The sequence below is a fragment of the Ascaphus truei genome, chromosome 1 (assembly GCF_040206685.1).
Source record: "Ascaphus truei isolate aAscTru1 chromosome 1, aAscTru1.hap1, whole genome shotgun sequence".
Classification (NCBI taxonomy): Eukaryota; Metazoa; Chordata; class Amphibia; order Anura; family Ascaphidae; genus Ascaphus; species Ascaphus truei.
In genome coordinates this window covers 225,467,426-225,485,382 of record NC_134483.1, presented here as the reverse complement: position 1 = coordinate 225,485,382, position 17,957 = coordinate 225,467,426, and the positions used below count along the sequence as shown (strand labels likewise).

Here is a 17,957-nt window from a genome sequence, read left to right as displayed (position 1 = left end):
CCTCAGATCTGTCTCGTGTATCTCTCCTCAGATCTATCTGGTGTATCTCTCCTCAGATCTGTCAGGTGTATCTCTCCTCAGATCTGTCTCGTGTATCTCTCCTCAGATCTGTCTGGTGTATCTCTCCTCAGATCTGTCTGGTGTATCTCTCCTCAGATCTGTCTCGTGTATCTCTCCTCAGATCTGTCTGGTGTATCTCTCCTCAGATCTGTCTCGTGTGTCTCTCCTCAGATCTGTCTCGTGTGTCTCTCCTCAGATCTGTCTGGTGTATCTCTCCTCAGATCTGTCTCGTGTATCTCTCCTCAGATCTGTCTCATGTATCTCTCCTCAGATCTGTCTCATGTATCTCTCCTCTCTTTTTTTTTTACGCTTTCTCATCATTACATTTTTCTCTCAGCCTGTATCGCACATTTGCTTTCTAGTTTTTTTTTTTTTTAACATTCAGCACTAATCTGACCTTCCTCCAATCCCTTTAAATCACACACAGCCAGAATGAGTATCAGCCCCTTGTTCTACCCCTCATCAAGTAGTTATAATGGTACAGTCCTCTGCTCCCCTTTGCATAATGGTGCAGCCCTGCCCATGTGGGAGGCGTGCAGTTTAATCTGCTTCCTCCTTTGTGCTGTGGGTGAGCTGAAGAGAGGCTGCTGATTATGGCCGCTCTGTACAGGGGGGACACGTGTGCAGGGCCATGCACAGTGTCTGCGGAATGGAAGACGTGCCGCTCTGTACAGGGGGACACGTGTGCAGTGCCATGCACAGTGTCTGCGGAATGGAAGACGTGCCGCTCTGTACAGGGGGGACACGTGTGCAGGGCCATGCACAGTGTCTGCGGAATGGAAGACGTGCCGCTCTGTGCTTGGAGCATGTATCCACCACGGAAGTGCGGGGGGTGACCACAAACAGCAAAATGTAAGACGGGGCTACACGTGCAAATATCTGCATGAGAGCTGCTAATAGTAACCTTGCTTTGTAAGCGGCGGCGGGGGGGGGGGGGGGGGTGAGGAGGTACTATGTACTATTTTTAATTTTTCGAACCAGAAACCCTCTGTAGATTACCAAGCATGGGGTTAATCGCCCTCTTACATAAGATTGTTTACTTCACAGATTGTTTTAGATCTCCCCGTTCTGTTTTAGAGCAGAAAAGGTTTACAAACCTTCACCCTAATAACCAGTTCAGAGCTGCTCGCCATGCACCATGCCTCTAATCTGCGGGGTCACTTTAACCACTGCACGAGACTGGTAGGCATCATGGAACACATCAAGGGCTGCATGTTCTCAAAAGACACACGATAAAATTACATATGTATTACTGGTATATATGTGACGCAGGGGATTTCTGGAGCTCAAACACATATACATTTTATTATAATAACTTCCATGTAGTGCTTTTCTCACTAGAGGGGTTGAAAGCGCTTCACAATTGGTCTAGTGCAGGGGAGTGCAAACTTTTCCCTGTGCTCACCCTTGCCTGCTCTCCTCTGTGCCCCCTGCTTGCCCCCTGGCGTCAAATGATGCATGGGGTCACGTCGCCATGGTACCGTGACGTCACCCTGCTGCGTCACTTGATGTGGGGTTACCAGGACGACTCGTCGCTAGAAGTGAAGGTAGGTGTATTATAGAGGCCTTCTGCGGTCCCCCGACATTTAATTTAAATGCCTGGGTGGAGGGCACTCTATAACTACTGTACACGTTCCAGAAAAATTAAGCGTGTGCCCCCACCCCCCCCTGTTTTCACACTGCTGGTCTAGTGCACAGTACCTAGCACATGTTGCACAGTCCCTGCCCAGATGAGCTTACAATCTGTTTTTTGGTGACTGGGAAATAAAGTGACTCGCCCAAGGTCACAAGGAGCTGACAACGGATATTGATTCAAACTCGGGGTCATTGCCTGGAAAACAATGTCTTTGCTCGGAGCCACTCCTTTGGGGTCCCCGATTCCCTAGGTCCTTGGCCCCTAAGGCAGGGGGGGTGCAGACTTTCCCCCGCTGCCCCCCTCCTCCCCCACCTTGGCTCCGGTGTCAAATGGTGCGGCAGGGTCATATGATGTCGCGTTGCCATGACGACACATGGTTGGAAGCCAAGGTTAAGTGAGTTAGGCCTTGCCCCTGCTACAGCGTCCGCTGTGGCGGACGCTGCGCTCATGAGAGCCCTCCCTGCAATGGCGCCGGGCCCGCTGCGAGGGGGGGGCCGCAGCGCTCGTGCGAGAGCTACTCCTGCTCTCAATAGAATTGAGAGCAGGAACTCGCGTCGAGCGGCTAGGCACGACCCCCGGCGGTTCAGCCAATGAGGGCGAACCCGCCGGGTGACTTTATGGCCGCGCCCCCGTCACTCCTCCGCCACGCCCCCCCCCCCCCCCCCGGTCTCTGCTCTTGCAGTGAACTGCAGACCAGGGAATCGCCGGAACGTGCAGCCAAAAGCGCGGCCACGCATTACAGCGCCGGGGCCTTAGCGAGGCCTCGCGTGGTCCCATGGCATTTAAATGACTTGGGAAAGAGCGTAGGACCTATAACTGCTGCCCCCCAGTTTGCGCACCCCTGCTCTAAGGTGCCACCGACTTATTTTTATTTTTTATTTTCCCCCCATGCAGGTTTAAATCCCCTGCTTGACGCAGGCCAGTAATGGCTTCTTATTGTCGTGGCAGCTTTAAACAAAATTATGCTACTAGAATTCAATCTTGCTGTTTGCAGTACTCTACATCAGGGGGGCGCAAACTTTTTTCCCGGCGGTCCCCTTACCCCGCTCAATGCGTTAGCTCCAGCGTCATGACATTGCGGTCTCATTTGACGCCGCATTGCCATGGTGACTCGTGTAAGAAGCCGTCGGAGCCAAGGTAAGTCTGGTTTACAGAGGCCCTGCAGCTCCCCCGGCACTTAATTTAAGTGCCTTCGGGAACCGTGTGGGGCCTCTGTAAACCCAGCGCCCCCCCCACAGTCAGTCTCGCACCCCCTTTGGAGGTCACACCCACCAGTTTGTGCACCGCTGTTCTACATAATCAGTGTGTGGGACAGCAATGATCTGAAATGTGCTGACTGTTCCACTAATGCTAGAAGTTAATATTTATCTGTGCCTGTGCCTTATCCACATTAATAAATATGCACTTGGATTCAGTTTCACATACACCTGCATTTTCCTGGGTTTTGTCTTAACCATTGTAACCAATATTGAAATGTAATGACTGGTCTTCTGTATTTCCAGCTGAATCGAGAGAAGTGGAAACGTGTTTATGCCTAATTCTATTGGGAGTTAACAAGACCAAAAGGTAAAAAGCATGGTTAAACAGTATACCTTTTCCAAGTGGCTATCCACTGTAGATTTCTCCTCCTTTTTCATAGACTTTGCACATATTTGCACCTTGCCTTTGTGTTGCCCATTCATTTTTTTAAGTAGAGAATGGGGTGTCAGAAAAGGCATACATAAACCCCCTTCATGGCCTGCTATACATCTTGAAATAAACTATTTCCTTGGTGTTTGGCAGTGTTGGGAACAATACTTGATGTCATGGCATTATGGTACGCCTGGTTGAGATCCAACATTTAGAAGTCTGACACTAGTGGCTATAACATTATTGGAAGTAGGACTGGAATATCAACGGGGAATGGATAAATGTGTTCTACCACATTTCTTGATGTAGAGCTGGATTATTCATTGTAAATAAATAGTTTGCTTAAGGTTCTGGCAAACAGGCGTCAAGGAGACTTTGCCTTCAGGGTAATGTTTCCTGGCTACCAGTGGGCATTTTGTAATTGTTTTATAACCCTGTTTGGTACCTTGGCAAATACCCAAGAGGAGCCGTATGCATTGTAAATTCTGTGATTTTTTTTTTGTTTTGCTCTTGGGCCTAAATGATGAATTATTAAACAAATCTTACAAGTCCAGTAAATATTGCTTTCTTTTGTTTTCTTATTCAGAGGGTGTGTATAAGGAGTTGAACTGAAGTCTAGTTCACGATTGATCCAAATCTTTGTACAGGGGACTTTCACTTTAAACTATAAAGCATGCATTGTTAGTCAAGGTGTCAAATATTATCAGTGTTGTGTAAACTTCTTACCACTTGTGTGATCTTACAGTTTTGATGGAGGAAAGAGGTAAAAGATCAATGAAGAGTGCATGGTTCTTTCCTACAGCACACTACCCAACGTGCTCTGTATGCCTATGTGATCACACAGAAGATGTCAGAGGTAATTCACGAGGTCTGCTTTCTGTTTTATATTCCACATAAAATAAAAATTTTAGATGCCTTACTCATTTTCCTTTTTACTGTGCCATCGTTTGTGCAGTTTTCTCCTTTATTTTGCCTTTGTGTTACCCATTCGTTCTTGTCGGTAGTGAATGTGGTGTCAGAAAAGGCATAAATTAATTCCACACTCAGCCCCTTGTCTGTTGAAATTGCCTATATTTCTTTGGCGTTTGGCTGCATTGGGGACAAACATCCTGGTGTCTCATTCCTCTTCTATTTTTTCTATCAGACCCTTGCATGTACTGGCTAGTCTCACAATTGCCCTTTGCGATTGCTCCATTTAGCCTTGCAGAAATAATCATCTGAATACAAGTAGACATGTCGTACGCTTTGTAACTGTTGGTTTTCCATTACCTTGGAATACGTTTTTGAGTTTGAAAATGGTATATGTTGTGTTATTTACAGATGGGGAACCTGGATAAACATAGTAGTTGAACAGACAAGGAAGTAATGATCGGAGTAGCAGCGTTGTTCAGTAAGTAGAGGTTGTTCTGTTTGTACATGGCAGAGTTTTATTTTAACACGGGTGTTCACGTTCAGTCCTCGAGGTCTTGCCAACAGGCTGGGTTTCCAGTGCAATACATACCTAAGCATGTTGTCTTAGGCTGCGCTTATAGTGCCGGCAACGTCGCGTCAAAACAAATGCATTGAATCGGTCGTAGGCGCGACGGAACGACCTAAATCTCTGTAGTCAGTAGAATTTGATTTTTACTGCGACGGTCTGACCATGTGACAGGCTATAAACCAATCAGATAGCTTCTGATGCGTGGTGTGTGTGGTGAAACACTATATTAACAACTTTACAATAGTAAATTCTCCTGTAATGTAAAGTAAATTCAGCATACAAACACAAATTACTGATGAGTAGGGCTGGGCTAATTGGTTAAGTGTGTTTATTAAATACAGCTTTAAAACCTGTCCTGTTGGTATCCCTTAAGCACCCCTGTTGTAGAGAAGCAAAGCCCTTTGGGTAAATGTTTATAACTTTTATATAGTTTTTTAATAAGAGAATGGCAAATGGTTGGGAAATGATGACACCTATGATTTCTCAGCTGGTGTTTACGGATTCAAGCTTTTCAGAACACTTTTTTCCGTCTTGTATTTAAGTTAATTCAAATGTACTTTATTTATTTTTTGAGAAAACATTGTGAATACAAGACAGCCATTTCTATCTCTACCTCCTTTTATTTAGAGATCATTAAGGCCAAATCAATCTCTAATTTTACATTCTATTGGTTTCTGTCATTTTTTTGCAAACTGATACAGCATTAGAAAAATTGATACCAATTACTGTCAGATCATTATTCTCTCATACTGAACACTGCAGCCAGCCTTGTTTATCCTAACTGCCTTCAACTGACAGAACTAGAAAATGAGTAAAGAACCAGATCTAGTGGTGTCTTTCAGGTCCGTTGCTTTTACCCTTGCAGAAATGAGTTTCAAGGCAAATGCCCCGACCAATATGTTTCCTGCCCTCCCACCGTGTCAACCTTATTCACAAATAAAACGGCATACGTAACTTTGCAATTATTTAAAAACAAGTTTTTATGTTCATTTTTTTTAGTCCTGCAGTTATATTCTCCTATCTCAGCCTGATAATAAATGCATCTTTTAAATTGGGCAGCTTTATAAATGTGCCATGTGTATATAATTTTTCTGTTTACTGGGGAGCTGAATGAGGTCTCTGGAAATGGTTGCAATTACGTGTGTGTGTGTGTTACACATTGCATTATCAAACTTTAGTGCTATATTCAAATGTATGTAAGGGGCAGTGGCCTACTACATCTGATTTTTGCCTTTGTGTTACCCATTCATTTTTCCCAGTGGTGAATGTGGCGTCAAACAAGGCATACAGTAAAAATCCCTCTTTGCTTCCCAACGTGCCTTTGGTGTATGTATCCTGTCCCACGGGCACAGGGCTGCATGGGGACACTTTCCATTCCATAAAGCGGCAATCTGTTCCACTCGGCACTCTCTTTCCATTGCAAAGTCCTTTCCCTGCTTTGTATTTTATTTATTTCTTTTCTCCATAACTTTGGTTCAGGTGTCATGGGCGATTTATAGGCAAATATAACACAGATTAGTGAAACCGGATATTTGGAAGTTCCCAGAGAAATGTTGTAAGATTTAAAAATATATATCTCTGTAGAAATACACATTAGTTATTTTTGTCATCACCCATGATTGTCAGGCTGACCGTTTATTGCCCAATGTGCCCTATATTTGTTCCTGTTATAAATCAGAGCTTAATGTTTAAATATGCTAAAATTATCAACTTTCCATTTCTTTACAGGTTTTATTGATGGGTAATCCTGATAACCTGGATTACAGCCCGAAGCTCAATGTCCATCTTTCACCATAAAGACCTGCGTGTTTTTTTTTTTTTTTTATGTATATATTTTCTAAGATACTTGAGAATCATCCAGTTTATTCGAAATAAAAATCATTAAGAGCCAAAGTTGTTTTTCCTCTTTGCTGTGATGAAGCCCTTTTATCCCACTTGCTGCACCTGTTTGTGTTTCTTTCATATTTAAATGCTTCCACTTCTGATGTATTTCTGTGTTTTTATAGGAATAAGGCTGCAATAAACAGGCTGAGTTGCTATCTAGGTTTCAGTTATTAGATTAAATGTTAGATTGTAAATTCTTTTAGTTGGAAATGTCATTTATACACGCACACCCACTAATGTTGCTGCACACTTTAGCCATTTGTGCAATGTTTTGTGTGTCCTGGCTTTTTTAAAGGTCATAAACTAGATAAAATAGACAAACATAAATCTCCAGCTATGCTACAGACAAGGTTGTCTTCTAGAAATATTAATGAGCCAGTATAAATGTGTCAGTAGAAAAAAGGGATGTCACCAAAACTGAGGTAAACGAATTTCTCTCCTCCCAACCCCCCCCCCCCCCCCCCCCCATTCCTTGAATGTCTAAGCAAAACTACCAACATTTAGAGGCTATGGGGGTTTGGCAGGTCAGTTGTGTTAATGATATGCATCAAATAATTTACTCTATGAGTTTTAACAGGTGCAGCTATTATAATTTATTTGTAAAGTGCCAACCTAATTACAGCATGATGCAATGGGGGTACAGTTATGCTTCTATGCTAGTTTCAGCCCAACTGAAATACTCCATCTGGAATTCTGCAAGTACACAGGAGTACATCAAACAATGCATGCTGGGCTGCTTTCCTCTACTACTCTGTATAGAAGAGGGCACTGACATTCTGGGCTTACCTAAACAGCCATCTACAGCAATGAAAAGCCAGGACCTCCTCACTAAACCCTGTGCCATCAAACAATTTGTCCTCTCCCAAGAACAAAACCCCCACACAGATCAACAGCCTGGTGGGGGAAAAAAAACAAATTCAATTGCCAGTGAAATTATGGAGCAGTATATGACTGGGAAAAATGATATCCAGTGCTCAAAGAAGCTGGAGATCTACCACAGCCAATACACTCTGGCACCCTACCTACTGAAGGTTAAAGACCCAAAGCAGAGACAGAGCTTGGGCTAGTACAGAATGAGTGCCCACAGCCTGGAAGTAGAAACAGACAGACAGAACTGGAAGCCCAGGGAGATGAGACTGCCAGCGATGTGAGCTAGGAGAGGTAGAAGATGAAACCCACTTCCAGCTGCGTTGCACGCAATACTCTGAAGTGAGGCGTGCCCACCTGGAGAAACTCGGCTCTTATCCAGAACTTTAATATAGAAGGAACCAAAAAGTTGCGATCCTCCTGGGAGAAGATGAATCCACAGCAGAACTGGCTGCACATTATATCAGCACCTGCCACAGGCTGAGAGATGCCCACTAACCCCCACATCCCTGTGTGTAACTTCACCATGTACCGTTTGACAGAAAAAAAACGGTGCCTTACAAAAACAAAATCCAATAGAAAAGAGACCTGACCCAAGTGGAAAAGTCCAGTCCTGTTGAAAACAGAGGTACTTTATATAATCTTGATTGTTGTCTCATACATGTGGGAAACAAAAAGATAAAGACCACTCATAGTGTATAACTAGACACTAGAATATTAAAATTCATTATACACCTATAAAAAATTTCACTGCTGATAGGACAAACAAACAAAACGCATAAAACAGACTGCTTGAATTAACTTAAAACAACACAACACCTAATGATGAATCAAGTAAACAACCTGATTTAATAAAATACACTTTGCGTAAAATAGACAGGATAGGTGACTTCGGTGCTTGGCTCCAGGGGGGGGGGGAGGGAGGGGGTTAAAATTGAAACCCTACATACAAGAGCCCAAAAGCAAAAGGGCATTGAGGAATAAATCTTCCACAGATACAGAGTCCAGCTTTAGAACCAGGTGCTGCTCCAGATGATGGCCGGTCTTGCTTCTGCATGTACCGCCAGTCCAATGAGATCCGTATGGGCAACACTGCCTGTGCTGGATTCCCCTCCTGCAATCCGTAGCCGCGTGGGACCGATCCGTGTACCGACAGCAACCTCAGAGGGGTGCTTTTTTTCACCATGTACCGTGCAATCATTCTACCCTACCCCCTATAATTCATGTAATGTGTAATCATTATACCCCACCCCCTATTATTCACGCTTTGGCAATACTGAAATTCTCTTTCGTCATGCCAATAAAGCTTATTTGATTAGTGTCACTCAGTGCCATAGCTCCAAGATCATGGAACCTAGAGACTTTGCATGCATATTAAGTGTCAGGAGTGCACCTGGGGTTATTGCCTTTATTTGGGTGGGAGGGTAAAAGGGGAGGGCAGGGTGAGGGAGGGGATTAAATAATTATTCTATGGGTGTCTTAAAGCAGAAAGTCCAAGCTGCCGGTCCCCCTCCCCCCCCCCCCGTTAGTATGTGCATCAATACAATCCACACAATGTAAGTGTAAGTAAGTAATTAGCTGAGTTGCTGATCGATCCGTTCTCCCGTGATCGATTGGCGAAGGTTGGGCTCGGGGGTTCACTAAATGGCTGTCTGCAGCAGACGAGGACCACAGAAGCAAAGCTCTGTGTGGAAGATCATGTGACCTGCCAGTCACAAAATACAATTGGTGCACTGCTAGAGAGGGCAGGGCTCAAAAAGGGGTGTGCCAGAGCTTGTTGAGGAAGGGGATAGGACTTTGTAAATCATTGCTATAGAAACCAAAAATGCTTGTTACATTATAATACATAAAACATTTGATATGGTTTTCTAAAAAAAAAAGTATTTTCTCATAGTACAGAACTGATTTAAAAAAAAAAAACAAAAACATGCAGCATATTGCTTGGTCTGCAGCTTTAACATGTATTTGTAAAGTGCGAACCTAATCCACAGCGTGGTACAATGGGGGTACAAAGTTATGCTATCTATACTAGTGTCAATCAGTGCCATAGCTCCAAGACCATGGAACCTAGAGACTTGGCATCCATATCAAGTCTCAGGAGTCAGGAGTGTGCACTTGCGGATGTTGATTATTTTGGGATTCTCCCCACTCCCTAATTTTCACTGCTCTGCCTTTGATTGGTTGTCCCTCCGTGAGGCTGCGGATTGATCGGTGGGGAGCAGAGCAGGGGGTGGAGGAAAGGGGTGTAAAGGAAATATAGGGGGGTGAGAGGGATAGGTTGGGGGGAAGGGAAGGAAATACGGAGGTGGGGGTATGATTGGGGGTAAGGGAGAGGGAAGTGGTGAGATGAAAGGAGGATGGTGGGAGGGGGGCAACGTGGGGGGTGAGAGGGAAGAGAGGGGGGGTCAGAGGGAGGAGAGGTGGGGAGTGAGAGCTAGGGGGGTGAAATGGGTGGGTCTGGGGGTGGGAGGGAAGGGGGGGTGTTGATGGAGGGGGAGAGGTGGGGTGAGAGAAAGGGGGAGGGGGGAGTGGTGTTGGGGGTGAGGGAGGGGAGATGTGGGGGTAGAGAGAGGGAGGAGAGGTGGGGGAGGTGGAGAAGGGATGGGGAGAAGGGATGGGTGAAGGGATGAGAGGGAGAGTAAAAGGTGGGGGGAGAGGTGAGAGGGAGGGGGTGAGTGAGAGAGAGGTGGGGGTAAAGGTGGTAGAGAGAGGAGGTGGGGGTGAGGGAAGAGAGGAGGTGGGGGTGGGCGAAGGGAGAGGTGGGGGATGAGAGGGAAGGAGAGAGGTGGGGGGAAGGCGGTAGGAGGGGGTGATATGTGGAGGGAGAGAAAGGTAGTGGGGAGCTCTTAGTGCACTAAAGTTTTTCAGGCCTATTCTTCACAGTGTACTGCTATTAGGCAACTCCCTATCAAGCATCCAGGCTTGTGCAGATCTGATCTTCTCTGTTATGGCCGCCCCCTCTTAAAGGCCCCTCTCCCTCTTAGTCCCACCTCTTCCACAGCTTTTTTCATTGGCTTCTATTATGCCCATCACCAGTCACATGTCCATAGTACACTGGAGACGAGCCTGCCGAGGGGGGAGGGAGGGGCACAGCTGGTTACATCCTCCCCCTGCGAAAATGTTGTTGTCCCCATCAACTGGGCTGAAGCCATTTTCACACATGACAGGTCTAACTACTGTAACAATACCATCCTCTCTAGGTACATAGGATCGTAGGTACCGTGGAACGAACACACACAGACTGCAGTACTATTACACCACATGGTTCCACAGCTCCTAGGCTCTCCAATGTATAGCGTTATGAGCATCACCCACTTAGCCACACCAACCATGGGATATCTTGCTTTTCAGGGCACCTCACCAGTTGTATACATGCAAAAAGAAAGCACAAAAAGGGAAAACACACAGTCAGTAAAAGATAATAACCTTTATGTTAGACTAAATAAAAATGCATGATAAAATTCACTTAATAAAAATGGATCCACATGGACCCAAGGTTCCACAAAAACAAAGCACTAATGGGGGGGGGTACCTGCATCTAAAACACTCGGATCTAATGATGGAAAAGCAGTCCTGGGATAATGCTGGATGTTACCACAGCTTACTTGGTATTTGGACAGAGACCGCACCCCATGCAAGTGAAAGGAATGACCGCAGCTCTACGCGTTTTGCATCATATGACGCTTCTTCAGGAGTAATGTCTAACTACTCCCATAGCTGCTATTAAATTGTAAGACGGATAATTCCTCAGCCAATAGGAGTATAATATTAGTGTCTATTGAAAGCCTTCCAATCAGTGTTTAAAAACATAGCCATTACATAATACATGGTACGAATAGCGGAACAACACAAATCTAAAAAATGTGTATATATATATATATATTCTAATGACAACTAACATTAATAAGTGTAAATCTAAAATCAAGTGGAAAGATCATTTTCTTTGGTTTACTTTGGATGTAACGTTTCTTTACACCTGTATTCACCATGCACAAGGGGTGGAAGCGGTCACTTATTTTTTGCACCAAGATAACACTCTTTCCACGTTGCAGCAACAATTTATCATTGATAGCATTCTTTTTATACTTCAACACAGTTATTTTCTTTTTGAAGGACAATTCTATCTACAGACCACTGGGACGGCCATAGGGACCCGTTTTGCCCCCCAATTATTGCGGGCCTTTTTATGGGGATGTGGGAATTGGAATTCATTTGGTGTCAAAGTGAGTTCAGACAACATCTGATATACTACAAAAGATATATCGATGATATACTGATTTTTTGGGCAGGGTCAACACATGATCTTGACAGATTTATTAAATATTTGAATAATAACCCCAAAAATATTGTGTTGAGTGGGGAAAACAGTAGCATCGGGATCAATTTCTTGGATCTAAATTTGAAGATGGTTGATAGTCAAATGATCATTAAAACCTTTTTCAAAAAGGTTGACGTCAATTCCTACTAAGGGTTCGTAGGAATTGCTCAAGGATATCGGATTTTGACGAACAATCTCAAATAATAGCCAAGAGGTTTATCGATAAAGGATATGATCCCACATTGATTGACAAATCAATTAAGAAAAGTAGAGAAATCCTAGAGAAAAACTTTTAATTCCCAAAGCCTTATCAACTGCAATAGGCAAGGGAGATACACACAGAGATACACCTTTGTTTGTCACAGGATTCTGTAATCGGGGAATGAAAATGAGGAAAATAATGCAGAAACATTGGGGTGTCCTTCTTATGGACCCCAGTTTACAAAACCAATTAAATGCTAACCCCAAAATAGCTTTTAGAGAAGCCAGGAATCTTAAAAATGTACTGGCGCCGAGTGCTCTTAAGAAAGATATAATTGCCCAACCACTATGTGGGAATTTTCTTCAGAAACCCCAAGGTAATTTTAAATGTGGCAGATGTGTGATGTGTCCGTATATGGCACATGGTAAAAACATATATGACTTTAGAAATAAAGAACATCCCATCACTCACTTTATCAGCTGTCACACACCCTTTGTGGCGTATGTAATAAATTGCCCGTGTAATCTAAGATATGTGGGGAAAAATATCAGACCCCAAAAAAATCAGAATTGGTGAACACATTAATGGGATTAAAAATGCACAAAGTAATCGTGAGAAAGTTAGAATGACCCACAATTTATCCCAGCATTTTTTAACCCACCACCAAGGTAAAAGTAATGGATTACAATTTAGGGGGGTTGAAGTGGTTGCAAGAGACCCTAGGAGAGGAGATCGAGATTTAAAACTGTTGCAAAGAGAGCAACTTTGGATATTTACTTTGGGGAGCAAATCACCAGGTGGGCTCAATGAGTTGATAGAATTGGCCCCATTCCTCAAGTAGGACGTTTGTCCTCCCCATTTATATTGGTTCTTTCATTCATTTCCTGTGTTCTCTGTGTAATTCCTTTTAATGTATTTATATTTTATCAGTCATGTTATGTATGTCACAGTATGAAGTATTGTTTGTTTTGAGTCAGTAGTATGTCATATGTTAGATGTATGTTAGTAGTATTAGTTTAGGGCTTGCGATGTTTGTATGCATTTGTTTTCACTAGATACTGTTCAATTATAACAATTGCATAAATACAATTTAGCCGTCTGTGTTGTTTTATGTGCACAATTGTCACGGTTATTCATCAGATCACTTAGGTCATGCACTTTTTAGATTTACACTTATTAATGTTATTTGTCATTAGAATATATATATATATATATATATATATATATATATATATATATATATATACACATTTTTTAGATTTGTGTTGTTCCGCTATTCGTACCATGTATTATGTACATCCAAAGTAACCCAAAGAAAATGATCTTCCCACTTGATTTTAGATTTACACTTATTAATGTTATTGATGTTATTGTTAATGATATATATATATATATATATATATATATATATATATATATATATATATATATATTTTCGTACCATGTATTATGTAATGGCTACTGTATGTTTTTAAACACCGATTGGAAGGCTTTCAATAGACACTAATATTACTGACTCCCCTGCGGATGGACCCCTCAATTGGAAGATCTTTACCCTTTGGAAATTTTACTATCTCAGTGTGGCATGGATGGTCTCATGGACTATGGTAACTGATGTGAACTGTTAACCATTGTTGATCCCATACTAGCAGTCTCTTTTTGGTACTGTGCCTGGTTTGCCATGATTATACCAACTGCATTTACGGTGTACGTATATAATATATGTATTTGACATCAGCATGTATTAGGCAATTTGGTGCATGTGTTATCTATGCTTGCCGTGTGGTTTTATATTTACTAGGGGTGAGGCCGGCCTTGTAGGTTCAAGGGGTTATTGTTAACCCCTTGTTCTACATATATTTTGTGCTTATAGGCTTTTTTCCCCTTGCCTTGGGTATTAGGGGTCCATCAGTATCTTCATAGGGGATTTCCCCTGTCTGATACATATTCTATCACAGGAGGATGTCAGGGTTTGTTTTAATATTTTTTGTATTTTATGTTTGATTATTTGTGCTATTAAATAAATCATAATTTTCTTTGATATTTGTTCTGAGTATACTTGAGTGCTGAGTTGGGATGCTTTTCTTTTTCTTTTCATTGTTATAAGACACTAATATTATACTCCTATTGGCTGAGGAATTATCCGTCTTGCTATTTAATAGCAGCTATGGGAGTAGTTAGACATACTTCCTGAAGAAGTGTTCCACTCGAGTGCGATCAACCAGGTCAGGGGTGAAACCCTTATCCTTCACCACTTTCAGTAAAGCCACATCCAGTCTGAGCAAAAACTCAGCTTCTCACCCTCTTGCTGATACATTCCCCTGAATCTGAAATGCAATTCTTCCCCACTCTAAGTGGCACCAAATGTGTTTTCTAACGCTTGGAGGTACTCGCAAGGGGCCCTGACCATACTTCCTTCTCTAACGGATCTTACTATGGCTAATGCAGGCCCCTCTAGGCTTTATGCATCATTACTGCTGTGATGCTGCCTTTACCATTTATATTTGCTGTGACTTCACTTCTTCTCAAACTACGCACTTCTTTTTACCAGCCTCATATCTCTAACTCTATTCATATATCTCCATCTCTCCTTCCTTCCCCACTTCTCAGTTCACATGAAATCCTTTCTTACCTGCGTCCTCTGACACCACACAGCTATATCCCCTGCACTAAAATGCACCCCTACAAATCATCCTCACACATTCTCTTTCTATCCATGCTTCTCCTCCTTGCTTCTGGGGATCTCTCCCAATCCTGGTCCCTTTCTTATTCCTACATGCGCTCGTCCTCACCTGCCAATTGCATCCTCTACTCCTTCTGGTGTGAACCCCTCCAACCTCATACCCATCCCCTGCCACCCTCCCTCCTCTCTCCCTTTCTCCTGTGCCCTTTGGAATGCACGCTCTCTTTCTAACAAGTTCCTCTCTGTGCATGACTTTTTTCTCTCTCACTCTCTGCTCCTATTTGCTATAACTGAGACCTGGCTCACTCAGTCTGACTCTGCTCTGGAAGCTGCCCTCTCCTATTGTGGCCTTTCCTTCTCCCACACTCCGTGCACTGATGGCAGGGGTGGAGGTGTGGGGCTCCTGCTCTCCCCCCTCTGTCGTAACCGAACCCCTCCTATTCCTCCATTTCTTGCTTTTCCCTCCTTTGAGGCTCACACTGTCCAGATTTTCTCTCCTCTCCCTGTCCATGTGGCGGTCATCTATTGCCCACCTACCTCTACTCATCCCCCTTCTGCCTTTCTCTCTCACTTTGAATCCTGGCTCTCTTTCTTCCTCTCCTCAGACTCCCCTGTTCTTCTCCTTGGGGACTTCAATTGCCACATTGATGACCCCTCTCTCCCTTGGGCTTCCCGCTTTCTTTCTCTAACCCCTTCTTTTGGCCTTCAACAGTGGACTGCAGCCAGCACCCACAAGGATGGCCACTACTTAGACCTAGTTTTCACTAAGAACTTCTCTCTCTCCGATTTCTCCATTTCCCCTTTTACTCTCTCTGACCATCATCTCATCTCATTCTCTCTATCTCGCTTCTCCCCTTCTCCACCTCCATCTACCCCCCGGTTCTGCAGAAACCTGCGCTCTATTCATTTACCTGACTTTGAGTCCACTTTACGCTGCTCATCTCTCCACTCTCAGCTCTGCTACAGACCCCGACAACCTGGTCAGGAACTACAACTCTGTCTTGTCCTCGTCTCTTGATCTACATGCCCCGCTTTCTCTCTGCCACACTCGCCCTTCTAACCCTAGACCCTGGCTAAATTCCCACACGCGCATGCTGCGTTCCTCCACTCGTTCCTCTGAACGCCTCTGGAGGAAGTCTCACACTCTCGCAGACTTCCTTCACTACAAATTTATGCTATCCTGTTTCAACTCTGCCCTCTCGCAAGCTAAACAAGCCTACATTTCTGCACTAATCAACATGCACAAGTCTAACCCACGCCGACTGTTCTCTGTCTTTGATTCTCTACTCAAACCACCCTCAGCTGCCTCTCCTTCCTCCATCTCCACTCAGGACTTTGCTGACTATTTTAAGGAAAAGGTGGAATCCATACGGCAGAACATCCCCTCTTCCTAACTCTCCTCGTGCCTTCCTTGACTCTTTTTCCACTGTCTCAGAGGAGGATGTGTCGCTGTTGATCGCCTCTTCTCCCTCTACCACTTGCCCTCTTTACCCCATTCCCTCCCATCTCCTAAAACCTCTTGCTCCTACTATAATCCCTACGCTCACACACGTTTTTAACTCCTCCCTCTGCTCTGGAACCTTTCCATCCTCCTTCAAACATGCAACAGTCATACCATTACTCAAAAACAGCAAGCTTGACCCTACCTGTCTTTCTAACTATCGACCTGTCTCCCTCCTGCCTTTTGCCTCTAAACTCCTTGAACGTCTTGTATTCGCTCGCTTGCTCCATTTTCTCAACATCTATTCTCTCCTAGACCCTCTACAATCTGGCTTCCGCACTGCTCACTCCACGGAAACAGCCCTCACTAAAATAACTGACGACCTCCATGCTGCCAAAGACAGAGGTCATTACACTCTGCTCATATTACTCGACCTCTCTGCAGCATTTGACACCGTGGACCGCCCTCTTCTCCTTCATATTCTCCATACTCTTGGTATTCGGAACAAAGCTCTATCCTGGATCTCATCCTACCTCTCCCATCGTACTTTCAGTGTCTCTTCTGCTAACACCTCCTCCTCCTCTATTGATCTCTCTGTGGGGGTACCCCAGGGCTCTGTCCTGGGACCTCTTCTCTTGTCTCTGTATACACTCTCTCTAGGTGACCTAATAACATCTTTTGGGTTTAAATATCACCTCTATGCTGACGACACACAAATATACTTTTCAACACCCGACCTTACACCTGCTGTACAAACCAAAGTTTCTGAATGTCTCTCTGCTATATCCTCTTGGATGGCCCTCCGCCGCCTTAAACTCAACATGGCTAAAACAGAGCTCCTCATACTTCCTCCCAAACCTGGCCCTACTACCTCCTTCCACATTACTGTTGGAACTACGATCATTCACCCAGTAGCCCAAGCACGCTGCCTAGGGCTCACACTCGACTCCTCTCTCACATTCACCCCTCACATTCAAAATATTTCTAAAACTTGTCGCTTTTTCCTCCGCAATATAACAAAGATACGCCCTTTCCTCTGTTGCTCGACTGCTAAAACTCTGACTCAGGCCCTCATTCTCTCCCGTCTTGATTACTGTAACCTCCTGCTGTCCGGCCTTCCTGCCTCTCACCTGTCTCCCCTACAATCTATCCTAAATGCTGCTGCCTGAATCACTCTACTCTTTCCTAGATCTGTCTCAGCATCTCCCCTCATGAAATCCCTCTCCTGGCTTCCGATCAAATCCCGCATCTCACACTCCATTCTTCTCCTCACTTTTAAAGCTTTACACTCTTCTGCCCCTCCTTACATCTCAGCCCTAATTTCTCGCTATGCACCATCCCGACTCTTGCGTTCTGCTCAAGGATGTCTTCTTTCTACCCCCTTTGTATCTAAAGCCCTCTCCCGCCTTAAACCTATTTCACTGACTGCCCCACACCTCTGGAATGCCCTTCCCCTCAGTACCCGACTAGCACCCTCTCTATCCACCTTTAAGACCCACCTTAAGACACACTTGCTTAAAGAAGCATATGAATAGCACTATGAATATTCTGAACACATAATACATAAAGCTTGGCCCCCTGCAGACGCACTTACTAGAATTCCCTCCTACTGTCTCTGTACGTTCTCCCTACCTACCAATTAGACTGTAAGCTCCTCGGGGCAGGGACTCCTCTTCCTTAATGTTACTTTTATGTCTGAAGCACTTATTCCCATGATCTGTTATTTATATTATCTGTTATTTATTTGATTACCACAT

At 44.1% G+C, this 17,957-nt stretch overlaps 1 long non-coding RNA gene and 3 other non-coding genes across 5 annotated transcripts; all 4 read left to right on the top strand.

Annotated features, from left to right (window-relative positions):
• The first annotated feature begins 624 nt into the window (after positions 1-624).
• Positions 625-6,698, top strand: LOC142495774 (uncharacterized). Of its 2 annotated transcripts, none has more exons than XR_012801811.1 (5): positions 625-912; positions 3,199-3,262; positions 4,071-4,181; positions 4,646-4,715; positions 6,534-6,698. It is a non-coding gene; the product is annotated as an uncharacterized LOC142495774 (long non-coding RNA). The 2 variants fall into 2 exon arrangements; XR_012801812.1 differs by having other exon boundaries at positions 4,071-4,193.
• LOC142473327 (small nucleolar RNA SNORA13) lies at positions 3,357-3,492 on the top strand. The gene has a single exon (XR_012790041.1). It is a non-coding gene; the product is annotated as a small nucleolar RNA SNORA13 (small nucleolar RNA).
• Positions 4,296-4,431, top strand: LOC142473329 (small nucleolar RNA SNORA13). The gene has a single exon (XR_012790043.1). It is a non-coding gene; the product is annotated as a small nucleolar RNA SNORA13 (small nucleolar RNA).
• LOC142473332 (small nucleolar RNA SNORA13) lies at positions 6,034-6,175 on the top strand. Its single transcript, XR_012790044.1, has one exon. It is a non-coding gene; the product is annotated as a small nucleolar RNA SNORA13 (small nucleolar RNA).
• Positions 6,699-17,957: the final 11,259 nt, after the last annotated feature.